We start from the raw sequence: 17,359 nt of genomic DNA, 5'->3' as shown, positions 1-17,359 counted from the left end.
TTGTCTCAGGTCTCTCTCCAGCCTAGTTTGCTGTCTGTTTCCACTTCTTTTTTCTTGAGCCCCTCCCTTCTATACCCTTGTGGACTATCCTGAATTCTCCTCCTGTCTGCTTACTTTGTGCCTTCCAATGCACAATGCAAACTACAGGTAGTGCTGCAGGGCCCACACCCTTTTACTTGCCTTACAGAGCAGCTCTGGAGCTGTTACAGTGCCAAGCTGCTGCAAGAAATCAGCTTGAATGCTTCAGGGGCTGGGGCATGGCCAACATGAGCCCCACACCGAAGGAGGGTGGGGGTGTTTAATGCGAACTAAGGGTCATCCAAGCGCCGCAAAAGGCCGCCATGCCCTGCATACCCCTTTTCTCTTTTCATATGCAGATGAGGGTTCCAGCCAACTTTGGCCCACTGCTTGGATGACATCACTATATGCATATCCGTCTTCTGCAGACCTTCCCCCAGGAATGCTTGTACTAGTTGTTGCATTTGGTTTGTTGTTTGGGGGTGCTTCAGTATTAGGCAGCCTTCTGCCCTCCCATGTTCATCTGAAAATATGTGTTCTCACTGCAGTTGTTGTCCCCAGATGAGAGTTCCCTTGTGCTGCCTCAGTTGAATCTCCTTTACTCTAAAACTTGTAAAACTTAGCAAAAGTGTTTACTAAATAGCTGCTCGGCAAAGTTGCAATGCCGAGACTCCCCGACCAGCTGCCCAGGATGAACCCACCTTTCTAGTAGAATGGGTCTTCACCTAATTCAGTAACGGCAATCCTGCCGTGGAATGAGCATGCTGAATCTTACCACAGATCCAGCGCATAATTGTCTACATGGAAGCAGGACACCCAATCCTGTTGGGAGCATACAGGACAAACAGAGCCTCTGTTTTCCTAATCTGAACCGTTCTGGTGACATAAATTTTCAAAGTTCTGACCACAGCCAGAGACTTTGACTCAACGAAGGTGTCAGTGGCCAAAGGCACCATGTGGAAAGATGAACCACCTTCGGCAGAAATAGTTGACGTGTCCTCAATTCTGCTCTATCTTCATGAAATATCAAATAAAGGCTCTTGTGATACTGCATGGTTTGTACTGTTTTCCATGTGCTCCCAGATCTTTCAAGGAAGAAGCATGGTCAAGAAAGTTCTGTTTGAAAAGAAACAACATTTACTGTCATTGTTATAGAATTTGGGAGAAAAAACAAGAAGAAATCTGCACTGTTGACGCACTGGACAGAATGAATGAATCATAAAATATAACCTTTATTAAGTATGTATTAAAATTGGATAAATATTAATATTATTATCCCAAACTGCAGTGAAACATAAAGGTTAAAATCACAGAACTAACATACATGTGCATAAGAAGAATAAAGAGATGTGAAAAAAAGGTTTAAAAAGCGTGTCCGTGTGTGATTATTTTTGAAGGCACAACCCTGGCGGGGTTGTTTATATAGATTTATATGTTGCTAATAATCACTTTCTAGCGTAATGTTATTAAATAGCTGTTAGTATCTATGTCGTCAGGTACCACTGGGTCGTATCCTATATACTCCTGTGGGAAACTTGACTGCATAATTTGTGTTTCCCCTGGTCTGCTCTCGTATAATTCAGATCTCTTTGTCTCAGGTCTCTCTCCAGCCTAGTTTGCTGTCTGTTTCCACTTCTCTTTTCTTGAGCCGCTGCCTTCTATGCCCTTGTGCACTCTCCAGACTTCTCCTGTCTGCTTACTTTGTGCCTTCCAACGCACAATGCAAACTACAGGTAGTGCTGCAGGGCCCACACCCTTTTACTTGCCTTACAGAGCAGCTCTGGAGCTGTTACAGAGCCCAGCTGCAGCAAGAAATCAGCTTGAATGCTTCAGGGGCTGGGGCATAGCCAACATGAGCCCCACACCGTCGGAGGGTGGAGGTGTTTAATGCAAACTAGGGGTCAGCCAAGCGCCGCAAAAGGCCGCCATGCCCTGCATGCCCCTTTTCTCTTTTCATATGCAGACGAGGGTTGAAGCCAACTTTGACCCACTGCTTGGATGACATCACCATATGCAAATCCATCTGCGGCAGGCCTTCCCCCAGGAATACTTGCACTAGTTGTTGCATTTGGTTTGTTGTTTGGGGGTGCTTCAGTATTAGGCAGCCTTCTGCCCTCCCATGTTCATCTGAAAATATGTGTTCTCCCTGCAGTTGTTGTCCCCAGATGAGAGTTCCCTTGTGCTGCCTCAGTTGAATCTCCTTTACTTGACAGAGATGTGCCTGAGCAGCGGCCCTCCCCAGCCCTATCCCAAATCATACTTATTTTGCATAGGAGATACCATGGTCATGAAGATTGTTCTCCCAGGGTTAGGTTCATTCATTGCGTTCTGGGTATGCTGACCTCTGTGATTTCCCCAAATGTGGGAAACTCAAATGCATTATTTGTGGTAGTGGGGGACTGTGTTTGTGCTTTCCTCTGGTCAGCTCTGGTAAAAGTCAGATTTCTTTGTCTCAGATCTTCCTCTAGCCTTGTTCTTCTTTCAAGAGTTCCCTTGTGCTGCCTCAGTTGGATCTCCTTCACTTGACAGGGGGGTGCCCGAGCAGCGACCCTCCCCAGCTCTAGCCCAACTCCTACTTACCTGCCAGGTGAGATACTATGATCATGAAGTTGCTTCTCCCAGGGCAAGGCTCACCCATTGCACTCTGGGTGTGCTGCCCCTGCGATTTCCCCAAATATGGGAAACTTGATTGCATAATTTGTGTTTCCCCTAGTCGGCTCTCATATAATTCAGATCTCTTTGTCTCAGGTCTCTCTCCAGCCTAGTTTGCTGTCTGTTTCCACTTCTTTTTTCTTGAGCCCCTCCCTTCTATACCCTTGTGCACTATCCTGACTTCTCCTCCTGTCTGCTTACTTTGTGCCTTCCGATGCACAATGCAAACTACAGGTAGTGCTGCAGGGCCCACACCCTTTTACTTGCCTTACAGAGCAGCTCTGGAGCTGTTACAGTGCCAAGCTGCTGCAAGAAATCAGCTTGAATGCTTCAGGGGCTGGGGCATGGCCAACATGAGCCCCACACCGAAGTAGGGTGGGGGTGTTTAATGCGAACTAAGGGTCATCCAAGCGCCACAAAAGGCCGCCATGCCCTGCATACCCCTTTTCTCTTTTCATATGCAGATGAGGGTTCCAGCCAACTTTGGCCCACTGCTTGGATGACATCACTGTATGCAAATCCGTCTTCTGCAGACCTTCCCCCAGGAATGCTTGTACTAGTTGTTGCATTTGGTTTGTTGTTTGGGGGTGCTTCAGTATTAGGCAGCCTTCTGCCCTCCCATGTTCATCTGAAAATATGTGTTCTCCCGGCAGTTGTTGTCCCCAGATGAGAGTTCCCTTGTGCTGCCTCAGTTGAATCTCCTTTACTTGACAGAGATGTGCCTGAGCAGCGGCCCTCCCCAGCCCTATCCCAAATCATACTTATTTTGCATAGGAGATACCATGGTCATAAAGATTGTTCTCCCAGGGTGAGGTTCATTTAATTGCATTCTGGGTATGCTGACCCCTGTGATTTCCCCAAATGTGGGAAACTCAACTGCATTATTTGTGGTAGTGGGGGACTGTGTTTGTGTTTTCCTCTGGTCAGCTCTGGTAAAAGTCAGATTTCTTTGTCTCAGATCTTCCTCTAGCCTTGTTCTTCTTTCGAGAGTTCCATTGTGCTGCCTCAGTTTGATCTCCTTCACTTGACAGGGGGGTACCCGAGCAGCGACCCTCCCCAGCTCTAGCCCAACTCCTACATAACTGCCAGGTGAGATACTATGATCATGAAGGTGCTTCTCCCAGGGCAAGGCTCACCCATTGCACTCTGGGTGTGCTGCTCCTGCGATTTCCCCAAATGTGGGAAACTTGACTGCATAATTTGTGTTTCCCCTGGTCGGCTCTCGTATAATTCAGATCTCTTTGTCTCAGGTCTCTCTCCAGCCTAGTTTGCTGTCTGTTTCCACTTCTCTTTTCTTGAGCCGCTGCCTTCTATGCCCTTGTGCACTCTCCTGACTTCTCCTGTCTGCTTACTTTGTGCCTTCCAACGCACAATGCAAACTACAGGTAGTGCTGCAGGGCCCACACCCTTTTACTTGCCTTTCAGAGCAGCTCTGGAGCTGTTACAGTGCCCAGCTGCTGCAAGAAATCAGCTTGAATGCTTCAGGGGCTGGGGCATAGCCAACATGAGCCCCACACCGACGGAGGGTGGAGGTGTTTAATGCGAACTAAGGGTCATCCAAGCGCCGCAAAAGGCCGCCATGCCCTGCATACCCCTTTTCTCTTTTCATATGCAGATGAGGGTTCCAGCCAACTTTGGCCCACTGCTTGGATGACATCACCGTATGCAAATACGTCTTCTGCAGACCTTCCCCCAGGAATGCTTGTACTAGTTGTTGCATTTGGTTTGTTGTTTGGGGTGCTTCAGTATTAGGCAGCCTTCTGCTCTCCCATGTTCATCTGAAAATATGTGTTCTCCCTGCAGTTGTTGTCCCCAGATGAGAGTTCTCTTGTGCTGCCTCAGTTGAATCTCCTTTACTTGACAGAGATGTGCCTGAGCAGCGGCCCTCCCCAGCCCTATCCCAAATCATACTTATTTTGCATAGGAGATACCATGGTCATGAAGATTGTTCTTCCAGGGTGAGGTTCATTCATTGCATTCTGGGTATGCTGACCCCTGTGATTTCCCCAAATGTGGGAAACTCGACTGCATTATTTGTGGTAGTGGGGGACTGTGTTTGTGCTTTCCTCTGGTCAGCTCTGGTAAAAGTCAGATTTCTTTGTCTCAGATCTTCCTCTAGCCTTGTTCTTTTTTTGAGAGTTTCCTTGTGCTGCCTCAGTTGGATTTCCTTCACTTGACAGGGGGGTGCCCGAGCAGCGACCCTCCCCAGCTCTAGCCCAACTCCTACTTACCTGCCAGGTGAGATACTATGATCAGGAAGGTGCTTCTCCCAGGGCAAGGCTCACCCATTGCACTCTGGGTGTGCTGCTCCTACGATTTCCCCAAATGTGGGACACTTGACTACATAATTTGTGTTTCCTCTGGTCGGCTACTCGTATAATTCAGATCTCTTTGTCTCAGGTCTCTCTCCAGCCTAGTTTGCTGTCTGTTTCCACTTCTCTTTTCTTGAGCCCCTGCCCTTGCCCTTGTGCACTCTCCTGACTTCTCCTGTCTGCTTACTTTGTGCCTTCCAACGCACAATGCAAACTACAGGTAGTGCTGCAGGGCCAACACCCTTTTACTTGCCTTACAGAGCAGCTCTGGAGCTGTTACAGTGCCCAGCTGCTGCAAGAAATCAGCTTGAATGCTTCAGGGGCTGGGGCATAGCCAACATGAGCCCCACACCGACGGAGGGTGGAGGTGTTTAATGCGAACTAAGGGTCATCCAAGCGCCGCAAAAGGCCGCCATGCCCTGCATACCCCTTTTCTCTTTTCATATGCAGATGAGGGTTCCAGCCAACTTTGGCCCACTGCTTGGATGACATCACCGTATGCAAATCCGTCTTCTGCAGACCTTTTCCCAGGAATGCTTGTACTAGTTGTTGCATTTGGTTTGTTGTTTGGGGGTGCTTCAGTATTAGGCAGCCTTCTGCTCTCCCATGTTCATCTGAAAATATGTGTTCTCCCTGCAGTTGTTGTCCCCAGATGAGAGTTCCCTTGTGCTGCCTCAGTTGAATCTCCTTTACTTGACAGAGATGTGCCTGAGCAGCGGCCCTCCCCAGCCCTATCCCAAATCATACTTATTTTGCATAGGAGATACCATTGTCATGAAGATTGTTCTCCCAGGGTGAGGTTCATTCATTGCATTCTGGGTATGCTGACCCCTGTCATTTCCCCAAATGTGGGAAACTCGACTGCATTATTTGTGGTAGTGGGGGACTGTGTTTGTGCTTTCCTCTGGTCAGCTCTGGTAAAAGTCAGATTTCTTTGTCTCAGATCTTCCTCTAGCCTTGTTCTTTTTTCGAGAGTTTCCTTGTGCTGCCTCAGTTGGATCTCCTTCACTTGACAGGGGGGTGCCCGAACAGCGACCCTCCCCAGCTCTAGCCCAACTCCTACTTACCTGCCAGGTGAGATACTATGATCAGGAAGGTGCTTCTCCCAGGGCAAGGCTCACCCAATGCACTCTGGGTGTGCTGCTCCTACGATTTCCCCAAATGTGGGACACTTGATTACATAATTTGTGTTTCCTCTGGTCGGCTCTCGTATAATTCAGATCTCTTTGTCTCAGGTCTCTCTCCAGCCTAGTTTGCTGTCTGTTTCCACTTCTCTTTTCTTGAGCCGCTCCCTTCTATGCCCTTGTGCACTATCCTGACTTCTCCCGTCTGCTTACTTTGTGCCTTCCAACGCACAATGCAAACTACAGGTAGTGCTGCAGGGCCCACACCCTTTTACTTGCTTTACAGAGCAGCTCTGGAGCTGTTACAGTGCCCAGCTGCTGCAAGAAATCAGCTTGAATGCTTCAGGGGCTGGGGCATAGCCAACATGAGCCCCACACCGAAGGAAGGTGGAGGTGTTTAATGCAAACTAGGGGTCATCCAAGCGCCGCAAAAGGCCGCCATGCCCTGCACACCCCTTTTTTATTTTCATATGCAGACGAGGGTTGAAGCCAACTTTGACCCACTGCTTGGATGACATCACCATATGCAAATCCATCTGCTGCAGGCCTTCCCCCAGGAATGCTTGCACTAGTAGTTGCATTTGGTTTGTTGTTTGGGGGTGCTTCAGTGTTAGGCAGCCTTCTGCCCTCCCATGTTCATCTGAAAATATGTGTTCTCCCTGCAGTTGTTGTCCCCAGATGAGAGTTCCCTTGTGTTGCCTCAGTTGAATCTCCTTTACTTGACAGAGATGTGCCTGAGCAGCGGCCCTCCCCAGCCCTATCCCAAATCATACTTATTTTGCATAGGAGATACCATGGTCATGAAGATTGTTCTCCCAGGGTGAGGTTCATTCATTGCACTCTGGGTATGCTGACCCCTGTGATTTCCCCAAATGTGGGAAACTCGACTGCATTATTTGTGGTAGTGGGGGACTGCGTTTGTGCTTTCCTCTGGTCAGCTCTGGTAAAAGTCAGATTTCTTTGTCTCAGATCTTCCTCTAGCCTTGTTCTTCTTTCGAGAGTTCCCTTGTGCTGCCTCAGTTGGATCTCCTTCACTTGACAGGGGGTGCCCGAGCAGCAATCCTCCACAGCTCTAGCCCAACTCCTACTTACCTGCCAGGTGAGATACTATGATGTTCACTGTTAGGGCAATCAGGATGTGGAATTCCCTGCCAGGGAAGGTGGTAATGGCGGACTCTGTAATTGGATTTAAAAAAGGAATGGATACATTTCTGAATGAAAAAGCTATCCAATGTTATAATACTTAAAATATCAACATGGTTAATCCGGGGGTAACATGAGTTATAGTAGCTAACTAGTCATAAAACATTATTCAGCAAGTATGTAGAATCATCACAACTTAAAACAGGTTGAACACGATGGGCAATTTGCCTCTATTCAACCTCAAAAACTATGTTACTATATGTTACTATATTACTATGTTACTGTAGTATACAGAACACCACAATGTAATGAGCAGTGATAGTGAGCACTGATGAGGATACTAGAACTGACACTGAGCAGCAAGATGCAGCACTGGACTATTAGTAATGTACTGTAGTATGCTGAGCACCACAATGCAGCACAAGACAATGAGCAGTGATACTGAGCACTGATGAGGATACTACTGAGAACTGACACTGAGCAGGAGAGACACACTACTAGTATTACTGAGCAGCAATAAGTAACCACTGATACTGAGCACTGATATTGAGATTTCCACTGAGAGAACATAGCCACGTCCTCTCCGCTCTCTCTTCAATGCACGAGTAAAAATGGCGGCAACGCGCAGCTCTTTATATGGAATCCGAATCTCGAGAGAATCCGACAGCGGGATGATGACATTTTCCCTTGTTCAGGTTTTCCGAGTCAGGCGGGAACAACCGAGCCTGCCTCGGACCAGTGTAAACCACGTGGAGTTCGTCGGGAATTCGGTTCTCGGAGAACCGAACCCGCTCCTCTCTACCTTATACCCATCAATTTTTTTATTTTCAATCTAAGCCCCTGCAGTTTTCTGTAAGCATCTGCTTCGCTATGATGATCAACAAGTCACAAGGGCAAACACTCAGGGCTTGAGGCGTAGATCTTAGGACCAGCTGCTACAAGCATGGCAGAGGTGTCACTATCACTGGTGACACCCAGAGAGGTGGCGAAGGAGATTGTAATGCAGTGCGCGCAGATAAGCAGCGCAATGGTAAAAAGGAGGCATGGTTTCATAGGTAGGGGCGTGGCCTGGTGGCCTGAATCTACATTTTGTTGCTCCGGGTGTCCCGGGGGTTGGGGGCTGCACCCGGGGACTAGTGTGTGTGCGGTGCTGGCTCCTGCACAGTGACAGGGCATGGCCACCCAGCATGACGCCTCCATTCTTGACCATGCTGTAATTGCAGTCGCACTGCAGTTCAGCGTGATCATAAAAAATGGTGTAGCCTCCTGCTGGTGCAGACTGTATGTGCGCGCAGGAAGCCGCCACCATTTTTGTGATCACAGCGGCTGAATGTGATGTCATACAGCCGCTGTGACCACGCCCCCTGTGTCTCCTCCGTTGCAGACCCCATTTTGAAGCCTTGCCCCCGCACCGCTCCATCCCTGACTTGGAAATGGAGTGTTGCTGACCCCCCTCTCCCCCCCCCGCCCCGATTGACAGGCAGAGGCGATCGCATTCTCTGCGGGGTGCCGCAGAAAATGCAGGCACATGCGTATGCTGTTAGCAATTTTTGCAGTTGGATCGCTTATTGTGATTGCATTCCAACCTGAATCAGGCCCTATTACCTATCACAATGCGCTGCGGGCAGTACAAAATTGGGTTAATATAGGAGTAAAACTCCCAGACCTGTGCTCCTTAACTGTACCTGGTGGCTAGTGGAGCGGCTGCCCAGTAATCAGTGTCCACGCCAGTGCGCACACGGTCCACCCCCTACGGCCACGCTCCCCTTCATCAGCGGCCTCGTGATCCGGAAGGGCGGTGTGTGTGTGACTGACCTTAGGAAGAAACTGGAGCCTCCGCTGCAGTGACCCAGCAACCAGGGCACGGGAGTATACAGCGCCGCTGGGAGTGATGAAGCTGCAGTAAAGATGTCTATTAGACCTAGCCTGCTGCAGCCCTTGTAGATTCTCATAAAACAAGTTCTTCTTTTCTTGTCAAAATTAATAGCTAAGAATAGGCTGCCTGAGGCAGGCCCCTGTTAAGTGGCCTGCTACTGAAGGCACCAACTACAAACTGAGCTCCCTGTTCATGGAAGCGGGGTTATAGAGGAGGATGCGCTGAGCATCTTGGGAACAGTCAAAAGCTTTGAGCCGGTTGGTGCCTCAGATCAAGATCCTACTCTACACCCCAATGTGAATCCTTGTGGAGTCCAGTGTACCCCACAGAAGAAATTAATGTGTCACACCCATTGGCAGCAACCTTAGAATAGCTGCTGACGGGCACAATTGAGAAAGGAAGGGGGGGGGGACATTTGAATCCAGCACATAGATGCAATTCAAATATGTAATTTGTACCTTCCTATTTTAAAATATAATGGATGAACCTCACCCTGTGAGAACAATCTTCATGATCAAGAGATCTCATATGCAAAATAAGTATGAGTTGGGATAGGGCTGGGGAGGGTGGCTGCTCGGGCAGCCCCTCCCCCGTCAAGTTAAGGAGATTCAACTGAGGACGCACAAGGGAACTCTCGTCTGGGGACAACAACTGCAGGGAGACCACATCTGTTCAGATGAACATGGGAGGGTGGAAGGCTGCCTAATATTGAAGCACCATCAAATATCAAACCATATGCAACAACTAGTACAAGCATTCCTGGGGGAAGGTCTGCAGAAGACGGATTTGCATACGGTGATGTCATCCAAGATGTGGGCCAAAGTTGGCTGGAACCCTCATCTGCATATGAAAAGAGAAAAGGGGCATGCAGGGCATGGCGGCCTTTTGCGGTGCTTGGATGACCCCTAGTTCGCATTAAACACCCCCACCCTCCTTTGGTGTGGGGCTCATGTTGGCCATGCCCCATCCCCTGAAGCATTCAAGCTGATTTCTTGCAGCAGCTGGGCACTGTAACAGCTCCAGAGCTGTTCTGTAAGGCAAGTAAAAGGGTGTGGGCCCTGCAGCACCACCTGTAGTTCGCATTGTGCGTTGGAAGGCACAAAGTAAGCAGACGGGAGGAGAAGTCAGGATAGTGCGCAAGGGCATCCTTTTCTCTTAGTCCGTAGAGGATGCTGGGGTCACATTAAGAACCATGGGGTATAGACGGGATCCGCAAGAGACATGGGCACTTTAAGACTTTCAAAGGGTGTGAACTGGCTCCTCCCTCTATGCCCCTCCTCCAGACTCCAGTTATAGGAACTGTGCCCAGGGAGACGGACATTTCGAGGAAAGGATTTATTGTTAAACTAAGGTGAGCATCTTACCAGCTCACACCTTAAGCATGCCGCAGAACGTGGCATTCAACAGAACACAAGCCAACGGCATGAACAATTGCAGCAAAAAGCTGACCAGAACCATAACATAACATGTGTATAACCACAAGTAATAACTGCAGACACAGTATGGACTGGGACGGGTACCCAGCATCCTCTACGGACTAAGAGAAAAGGATTTACCGGTAGGTATTAAAATCCTATTTTCTCATACGACCTAGAGGATGCTGGGGTCACATTAAGAACCATGGGGTTATACCAAAGCTCTTGAACGGGTGGGAGAGTGCGTACGACTCTGCAGCACCGAATGACCCAACTTGAGGTTATCATCAGCCAAGGTATCAAACTTGTAAAACTTAGCAAAAGTGTTTACTAAATAGCTGCTCGGCAAAGTTGCAATGCCGAGACTCCCCGACCAGCTGCCCAGGATGAACCCACCTTTCTAGTAGAATGGGTCTTCACCTAATTCAGTAACGGCAATCCTGCCATGGAATGAGCATGCTGAATCTTACCACAGATCCAGCGCATAATGGTCTACATGGAAGCAGGACACCCAATCCTGTTGGGAGCATACAGGACAAACAGAGCCTCTGTTTTCCTAATCTGAACCGTTCTGGTGACATAAATTTTCAAAGTTCTGACCACAGCCAGAGACTTTGACTCAACGAAGGTGTCAGTGGCCAAAGGCACCATGTGGAAAGATGAACCACCTTCGGCAGAAATTGTTGACGTGTCCTCAATTCTGCTCTATCTTCATGAAAGATCAAATAAAGGCTCTTGTGATACTGCATGGTTTGTACTGTTTTCCATGTGCTCCCAGATCTTTCAAGCAAGTAGCATGGTCAAGAAAGTTCTGTTTGAAAAGAAACAACATTTACTGTCATTGTTATAGAATTTGGGAGAAAAAACAAGAAGAAATCTGCACTGTTGACGCACTGGACAGAATGAATGAATCATAAAATATAACCTTAATTAAGTATGTATTAAAATTGGATAAATATTAATATTATTATCCCAAACTGCAGTGAAACATAAAGGTTAAAATCACAGAACTAACATACATGTGCATAAGAAGAATAAAGAGATGTGAAAAAAAGGTTTAAAAAGCGTGTCCGTGTGTGATTATTTTTGAAGGCACAACCCTGGCGGGGTTGTTTATATAGATATATATGTTGCTAATAATCACTTTCTAGCGTAATGTTATTAAATAGCTGTTAGTATCTATGTCGTCAGGTACCACTGGGTCGTATCCTATATACTCCCTTCACTCAATAGGGGTTACCTCCCGGGAAGCCATCCCCATTGGCGAATTTGTGGGGGTGATTGAGTATAACCGGTAAGCTAACCTCCAATTTGTGGGGTGCTTAGGTAGATGGGGATCACTTATTTCTCTGTGTCCCCTAAGACTATATTCCTAAATTCAATACCACAGGGGGATAGCTTTCTATATCGGATAAGGAATCACTTGATAGGGAAATCTCTATGCATCATGGAAAGATCATATTTATTAATATCCAAACTAAAAAAATGATGAATAGCTTTAATTTAGCTGTTTAGATATAGTTAATTGGCGAGATATACCAACAGGTGCGGTTGCCTTAAGGAATATGGCAATTCCAATATAAATAGCAGCCCTCCTTCATATAATCAGCCAGATCTTATTAAATCTGGTCCAGATATAGCCGTTCAGATATACTTAATTGACAACATATATCAATCGGTGGGGTTGCCTTAAGGAATATAGCAATTCCAATTCTCATATAAATAGCAACCTTCCTTCATATATTCAGCCAGATCTTATTTAATCTGATCTAGGCGTAGGCAATAATGCTTTCCTTAGAGGTATAGCCACCTCAATTCTTATTAGGAAGCAAAGTGTCTGTCATAATGGTTTATCCAATTCATCTAAGAAATAATATATTCCATGTGTCAGAGATTCATTACTCTCTATTTACACTGTTAAAGAGTTAATTCTTATTATGTTACAGTGTAATGAAATTATCATATAGGGAGATGTGGCAATTCCATGTGCTATATATATAATAACCCTTAGTGGTCCAGATTCCACAATGAGGAATTTTCTTATAAACCGCTGAAACACACAGCTGTTTGACTGACTTCCAAATATATCTATCTCACTTTGTAACAGTCTTATGATAGAGAAACTGTTACATATTCGGTCACTTAGTTATCTAAAGGTAAACAGACTCAGTGTGAGGGTAATATAATATATCAAATGCGCTGTCAATAATCGTGGTAACTGGTGTAATAATGTGGTATATTGAGTATGCTAGTAAGGCATATAACTGCTCTCCAGCCTTTAAGTGTTACCAATCAATTTGTTACACTGTAAAGGATTTATGGTGTCCTGTTAGGACATGCAGCTGCTAGGCTGACTCAAAGATTTATCCATTTGTAACAATTATGTAACAGTTATATACATGTTACTGGTATTACATAGAAATAGTATGACACAGGCCAGCAGTCCCATGTGTCTAGATTCCACAATAGGAGATTTTCTTTGTCTTATAAACTGCTGGAACACACAGCTGCTAGACTGACTTCAAATATATATATTACTTTGTAACAGTCTTATAGTAAAGAGACTGTTACACACTGTCATTTAGTTATCTCAAGGTTAGCAGATTCTGTGTGAGGATAGTGTTCTGTTAGAACATGCAGCTGCTAGGCTGACTCATAGAAAATGTATCCATTTGTAACAAATGACACATACAGCATTAAATTAATATCTATAGCAGCCCATGTGACATCTCTACTCTTATCATAATTGTCTGGTTATTGCCAATCTGGACAGCAGGAGTGATATATATTCACTAGTCCCAATATCCCATCATATAAATATACCCACACTGATATACTTTCTTATCAAGAGTTATTAGTAGCTATCTGTATGCACTTTAGACATTGTATCTGCTAAGTGACATCATATCTAGTGTATTCCTTTCTTATAGCTCAGCTTCTATTCCCTATTAGTGGAGACTAACAGCTAACATCATAATCATATATTTTTGTTTTATAACATTTCACATGAGTCAAATACACGCGGACACGCCGTGCCCTACACGTGTGTTTCACTGCATCTATGGCAACTTACATTAAAGCTAACAAGAAAGCACACTCGTTCTGTCTTTAAACTGATAAAAGAAACCCCAATAATATGGGGCATGCAAAAATTGAGATAAAACTCAGTTTTGCTCCTCTCCACGGAAATCTTTAATAAAAGGCGAAATATTTGTTAGTTCTGAAGAGAAACCAGAGCATGACCAAGATTCCACCTGTCGCCTGAGTGCCATGCCAGCAGTTCTCATTGAGCTCAAAGTGAGCACCCAATTTGAAAGAAACATAGCAGATTTCTCACCAGGCTTCCCCTAGCTATAAACATGGTTTGTACTCTTTTCCATGTGTTCCCAGATCTTTCAAGCAATTAGTATAGTCAAGAAAGTTCTGTTTGAAAAGAAACAAACATTTACTGTCATTTCTATGCAAATGAGCTTACATTAAAGCACACTCGTTCTATCTTTAAACAGATAAAATAAAACCCCAATAAGATGGGGAATGCAAAATTTGAGATAAAACTCAGTTTTGCTCCTCTCCACGGAAATCTTTAGTAAAAGGCGAAAGATTTGTTCGTTCTGAAGAGAAACCAGAGCATGACCAAGATTCCACCTGTCGCCTGAGTGCCATGCCAGCAGTCCTCATTCAGCTCAAAGTGAGCACCCAATTTGAAAGAAAGAAAGCAGATTTCTCACCAGGCTTCCCCTTGCTATAAGCATGGTTTGTACTCTTTTCCATGTGCTCCCAGATCTTTCAAGCAAGTAGCATGGTCAAGAAAGTTCTGTTTGAAAAGAAACAGACATTTACTGTCATTGTTATACAAATAAACTTACATTAAAGCCAACAAGAAAGCACACTCATTCTGTCCTTAAACTGATAAAAGAAACCCCAATAATATGGGGCATGCAAAAATTGAGATAAAACTCAGTTTTGCTCCTCTCCACGGAAATCTTTAATAAATGGCGAAAGATTTGTTCATTCTGAAGAGAAACCAGAGCATGACCAAGATTCCACCTGTCGCCTGAGTGCCATGCCAGCAGTCCTCATTCAGATCAAAGTGAGCGCCCAATTTGAAAGAAAGCAGATTTCTCACCTGGCTTCTCCTTGCTATAAGCATGGTTTGTACTGTATTCCATGTGCTCCCAGATCTTTCAAGCAAGTAGCATGGTCAAGAAAGTTCTGTTTGAAAAGAAACAAACATTTACTGTAATTTCTATGCAAATGAGCTTTCATTAAAGCACACTCATTCTATCTTTAAACCGATAAAAGAAAATCCAAAAAGATGGGGCATGCAAAAATTGAGGTAAAACTCAGTTTTGCTCCTCTCCACGGAAATCTTTAGTAAAAGGCGAAAGATTTGTTCGTTCTGAAGAGAAGCCAGAGCATGACCAAGATTTTCATCTGAAAATATGTGTTCTCCCTGCAGTTGTTGTCCCCAGATGAGAGTTCCCTTGTGCTGCCTCAGTTGAATCTCCTTTACTTGACAGAGATGTGCCTGAGCAGCGGCCCTCCCCAGCCCTATCCCAAATCATACTTATTTTGCATAGGAGATACCATGGTCATGAAGATTGTTCTCCCAGGGTGAGGTTCATTCATTGCATTCTGGGTATGCTGACCCCTGTGATTTCCCCAATGTGGGAAACTCGACTGCATTATTTGTGGTAGTGGGGGACTGTGTTTGTGCTTTCCTCTGGTCAGCTCTGGTAAAAGTCAGATTTCTTTGTCTCAGATCTTCCTCTAGCCTTGTTCTTCTTTCGAGAGTTCCCTTGTGCTGCCTCAGTTGGATCTCCTTCACTTGACAGGGGGTGCCCGAGCAGCAATCCTCCACAGCTCTAGCCCAACTCCTACTTACCTGCCAGGTGAGATACTATGATCTTCACTGTTAGGGCAATCAGGATGTGGAATTCCCTGCCAGGGAAGGTGGTAATGGCGGACTCTGTAATTGGATTTAAAAAAGGAATGGATACATTTCTGAATGAAAAAGCTATCTAAGGTTATAATACTTAAAATATCAACATGGTTAATCCGGGGGTAACATGAGTTATAGTAGCTAACTAGTCATAAAACATTATTCAGCAAGTATGTAGAATCATCACAACTTAAAACAGGTTGAACACGATGGGCAATTTGCCTCTATTCAACCTCAAAAACTATGTTACTATATGTTACTATATTACTATGTTACTGTAGTATACAGAAAACCAAAATGCAATGAACAGTGATAGTGAGCACTGATGAGGATACTAGAACTGACACTGAGCAGCAAGATGCAGCACTGGACTATTAGTAATGTACTGTAGTATGCTGAGCACCACAATGCAGCACAAGACAATGAGCAGTGATACTGAGCACTGATGAGGATACTACTGAGAACTGACACTGAGCAGGAGAGACACACTACTAGTATTACTGAGCAGCAATAAGTAACCACTGATACTGAGCACTGATATTGAGATTTCCACTGAGAGAACATAGCCACGTCCATTCCGCTCTCTCTTCAATGCACGAGTAAAAATGGCGGCAACGCGCAGCTCTTTATATGGAATCCGAATCTCGCGAGAATCCGACAGCGGGATGATGACATTTTCCCTTGTTCAGGTTTTGTGAGTCAGGCGGGAACAACCGAGCCTGCCTCGGACCAGTGTAAACAACGTGGAGTTCGTGGGGAATTCGGTTCTCGGAGAACCGAACCCGCTCCTCTCTACCTTATACCAATCAATTTTTTTATTTTCAATCTAAGCCCCTGCAGTTTTCTGTAAGCATCTGCTTCGCTATGATGATCAACAAGTCACAAGGGCAAACACTCAGGGCTTGAGGCGTAGATCTTAGGACCAGCTGCTACAAGCATGGCAGAGGTGTCACTATCACTGGTGACACCCAGAGAGGTGGCGAGGGAGATTGTAATGCAGTGCGCGCAGATAAGCAGCGCAATGGTAAAAAGGAGGCATGGTTTCATAGGTAGGGGCGTGGCCTGGTGGCCTGAATCTACATTTTGTTGCTCCGGGTGTCCCGGGGGTTGGGGGCTGCACCCGGGGACTAGTGTGTGAGCGGTGCTGGCTCCTGCACAGTGAAAGGGCATGGCCACCCAGCATGACGCCTCCCTTCTTGACCATGCTGTAATTGCAGTCGCACTGCAGTTCAGCGTGATCATAAAAAATGGTGTAACCTCCTGCTGGTGCAGACTGTATGTGCGCGCAGGAAGCCGCCACCATTTTTGTGATCACAGCGGCTGAATGTGATGTCATACAGCCGCTGTGACCACGCCCCCTGTGTCTACTCCGTTGCAGACCCCATTTTGAAGCCTTGCCCCCGCACCGCTCCATCCCTGACTTGGAAATGGAGTGTTGCTGACCCACCTACCCCCCCCCGCCCCGATTGACAGGCAGAGGCGATCGCATTCTCTGCGGGGTGCCGCAGAAAATGCAGGCACATGCGTATGCTCTTAGCAATTTTTGCAGTTGGATCGCTTATTGTGATTGCAATCCAACCTGAATCAGGCCCTATTACCTATCACAATGCGCTGCGGGCAGTACAAAATTGGGTTAATATAGGAGAAAAACCCCCAGACCTGTGCTCCTTAACTGTACCTGGTGGCTAGTGGAGCGGCTGCCCAGTAATCAGTGTCCACGCCAGTGCGCACACGGTCCACCCCCTACGGCCACGCTCCCCTTCATCAGCGGCCTCGTGATCCGGAAGGGTGGTGTGTGTGTGACTGACCTTAGGATGAAACCGGACCCTCCGCTGCAGTGACCCAGCAACCAGGGCACGGGAGTATACAGCGCCGCT

At 46.2% G+C, this 17,359-nt stretch overlaps 13 non-coding genes and 1 pseudogene across 13 annotated transcripts; 10 read left to right on the top strand and 4 right to left on the bottom strand.

The window, feature by feature from the left end:
• Positions 1-2,274: 2,274 nt before the first annotated feature.
• Positions 2,275-2,438, top strand: LOC135037006 (U1 spliceosomal RNA). The gene has a single exon (XR_010231622.1). It is a non-coding gene; the product is annotated as a U1 spliceosomal RNA (small nuclear RNA).
• A 152-nt stretch (positions 2,439-2,590) lies between these two features.
• On the top strand, positions 2,591-2,725 carry LOC135036929 (U1 spliceosomal RNA; annotated as a pseudogene).
• Positions 2,726-3,427: 702 nt separating this feature from the next.
• On the top strand, positions 3,428-3,592 carry LOC135036859 (U1 spliceosomal RNA). The gene has a single exon (XR_010231487.1). It is a non-coding gene; the product is annotated as a U1 spliceosomal RNA (small nuclear RNA).
• Positions 3,593-3,744: 152 nt separating this feature from the next.
• Positions 3,745-3,907, top strand: LOC135036920 (U1 spliceosomal RNA). Its single transcript, XR_010231543.1, has one exon. It is a non-coding gene; the product is annotated as a U1 spliceosomal RNA (small nuclear RNA).
• A 670-nt stretch (positions 3,908-4,577) lies between these two features.
• LOC135037000 (U1 spliceosomal RNA) lies at positions 4,578-4,741 on the top strand. Its single transcript, XR_010231616.1, has one exon. It is a non-coding gene; the product is annotated as a U1 spliceosomal RNA (small nuclear RNA).
• Positions 4,742-4,893: 152 nt separating this feature from the next.
• LOC135036911 (U1 spliceosomal RNA) lies at positions 4,894-5,057 on the top strand. The gene has a single exon (XR_010231536.1). It is a non-coding gene; the product is annotated as a U1 spliceosomal RNA (small nuclear RNA).
• A 668-nt stretch (positions 5,058-5,725) lies between these two features.
• LOC135037026 (U1 spliceosomal RNA) lies at positions 5,726-5,889 on the top strand. The gene has a single exon (XR_010231642.1). It is a non-coding gene; the product is annotated as a U1 spliceosomal RNA (small nuclear RNA).
• Positions 5,890-6,041: 152 nt separating this feature from the next.
• LOC135036938 (U1 spliceosomal RNA) lies at positions 6,042-6,204 on the top strand. Its single transcript, XR_010231557.1, has one exon. It is a non-coding gene; the product is annotated as a U1 spliceosomal RNA (small nuclear RNA).
• A 671-nt stretch (positions 6,205-6,875) lies between these two features.
• On the top strand, positions 6,876-7,039 carry LOC135036966 (U1 spliceosomal RNA). Its single transcript, XR_010231581.1, has one exon. It is a non-coding gene; the product is annotated as a U1 spliceosomal RNA (small nuclear RNA).
• A 6,625-nt stretch (positions 7,040-13,664) lies between these two features.
• On the bottom strand, positions 13,665-13,780 carry LOC135036983 (U5 spliceosomal RNA). The gene has a single exon (XR_010231598.1). It is a non-coding gene; the product is annotated as a U5 spliceosomal RNA (small nuclear RNA).
• A 275-nt stretch (positions 13,781-14,055) lies between these two features.
• LOC135036954 (U5 spliceosomal RNA) lies at positions 14,056-14,171 on the bottom strand. The gene has a single exon (XR_010231569.1). It is a non-coding gene; the product is annotated as a U5 spliceosomal RNA (small nuclear RNA).
• Positions 14,172-14,457: 286 nt separating this feature from the next.
• On the bottom strand, positions 14,458-14,573 carry LOC135036980 (U5 spliceosomal RNA). The gene has a single exon (XR_010231595.1). It is a non-coding gene; the product is annotated as a U5 spliceosomal RNA (small nuclear RNA).
• Positions 14,574-14,843: 270 nt separating this feature from the next.
• On the bottom strand, positions 14,844-14,959 carry LOC135036962 (U5 spliceosomal RNA). The gene has a single exon (XR_010231576.1). It is a non-coding gene; the product is annotated as a U5 spliceosomal RNA (small nuclear RNA).
• Positions 14,960-15,103: 144 nt separating this feature from the next.
• On the top strand, positions 15,104-15,266 carry LOC135036972 (U1 spliceosomal RNA). Its single transcript, XR_010231588.1, has one exon. It is a non-coding gene; the product is annotated as a U1 spliceosomal RNA (small nuclear RNA).
• The last annotated feature ends 2,093 nt before the right edge of the window (positions 15,267-17,359 follow it).

This window comes from Pseudophryne corroboree, unplaced genomic scaffold, assembly GCF_028390025.1.
Source record: "Pseudophryne corroboree isolate aPseCor3 unplaced genomic scaffold, aPseCor3.hap2 scaffold_663, whole genome shotgun sequence".
Taxonomy (NCBI): domain Eukaryota; kingdom Metazoa; phylum Chordata; class Amphibia; order Anura; family Myobatrachidae; genus Pseudophryne; species Pseudophryne corroboree.
Note: the sequence above shows the minus strand (reverse complement) of the source record. Positions and strands in the feature narration are given on the sequence as shown.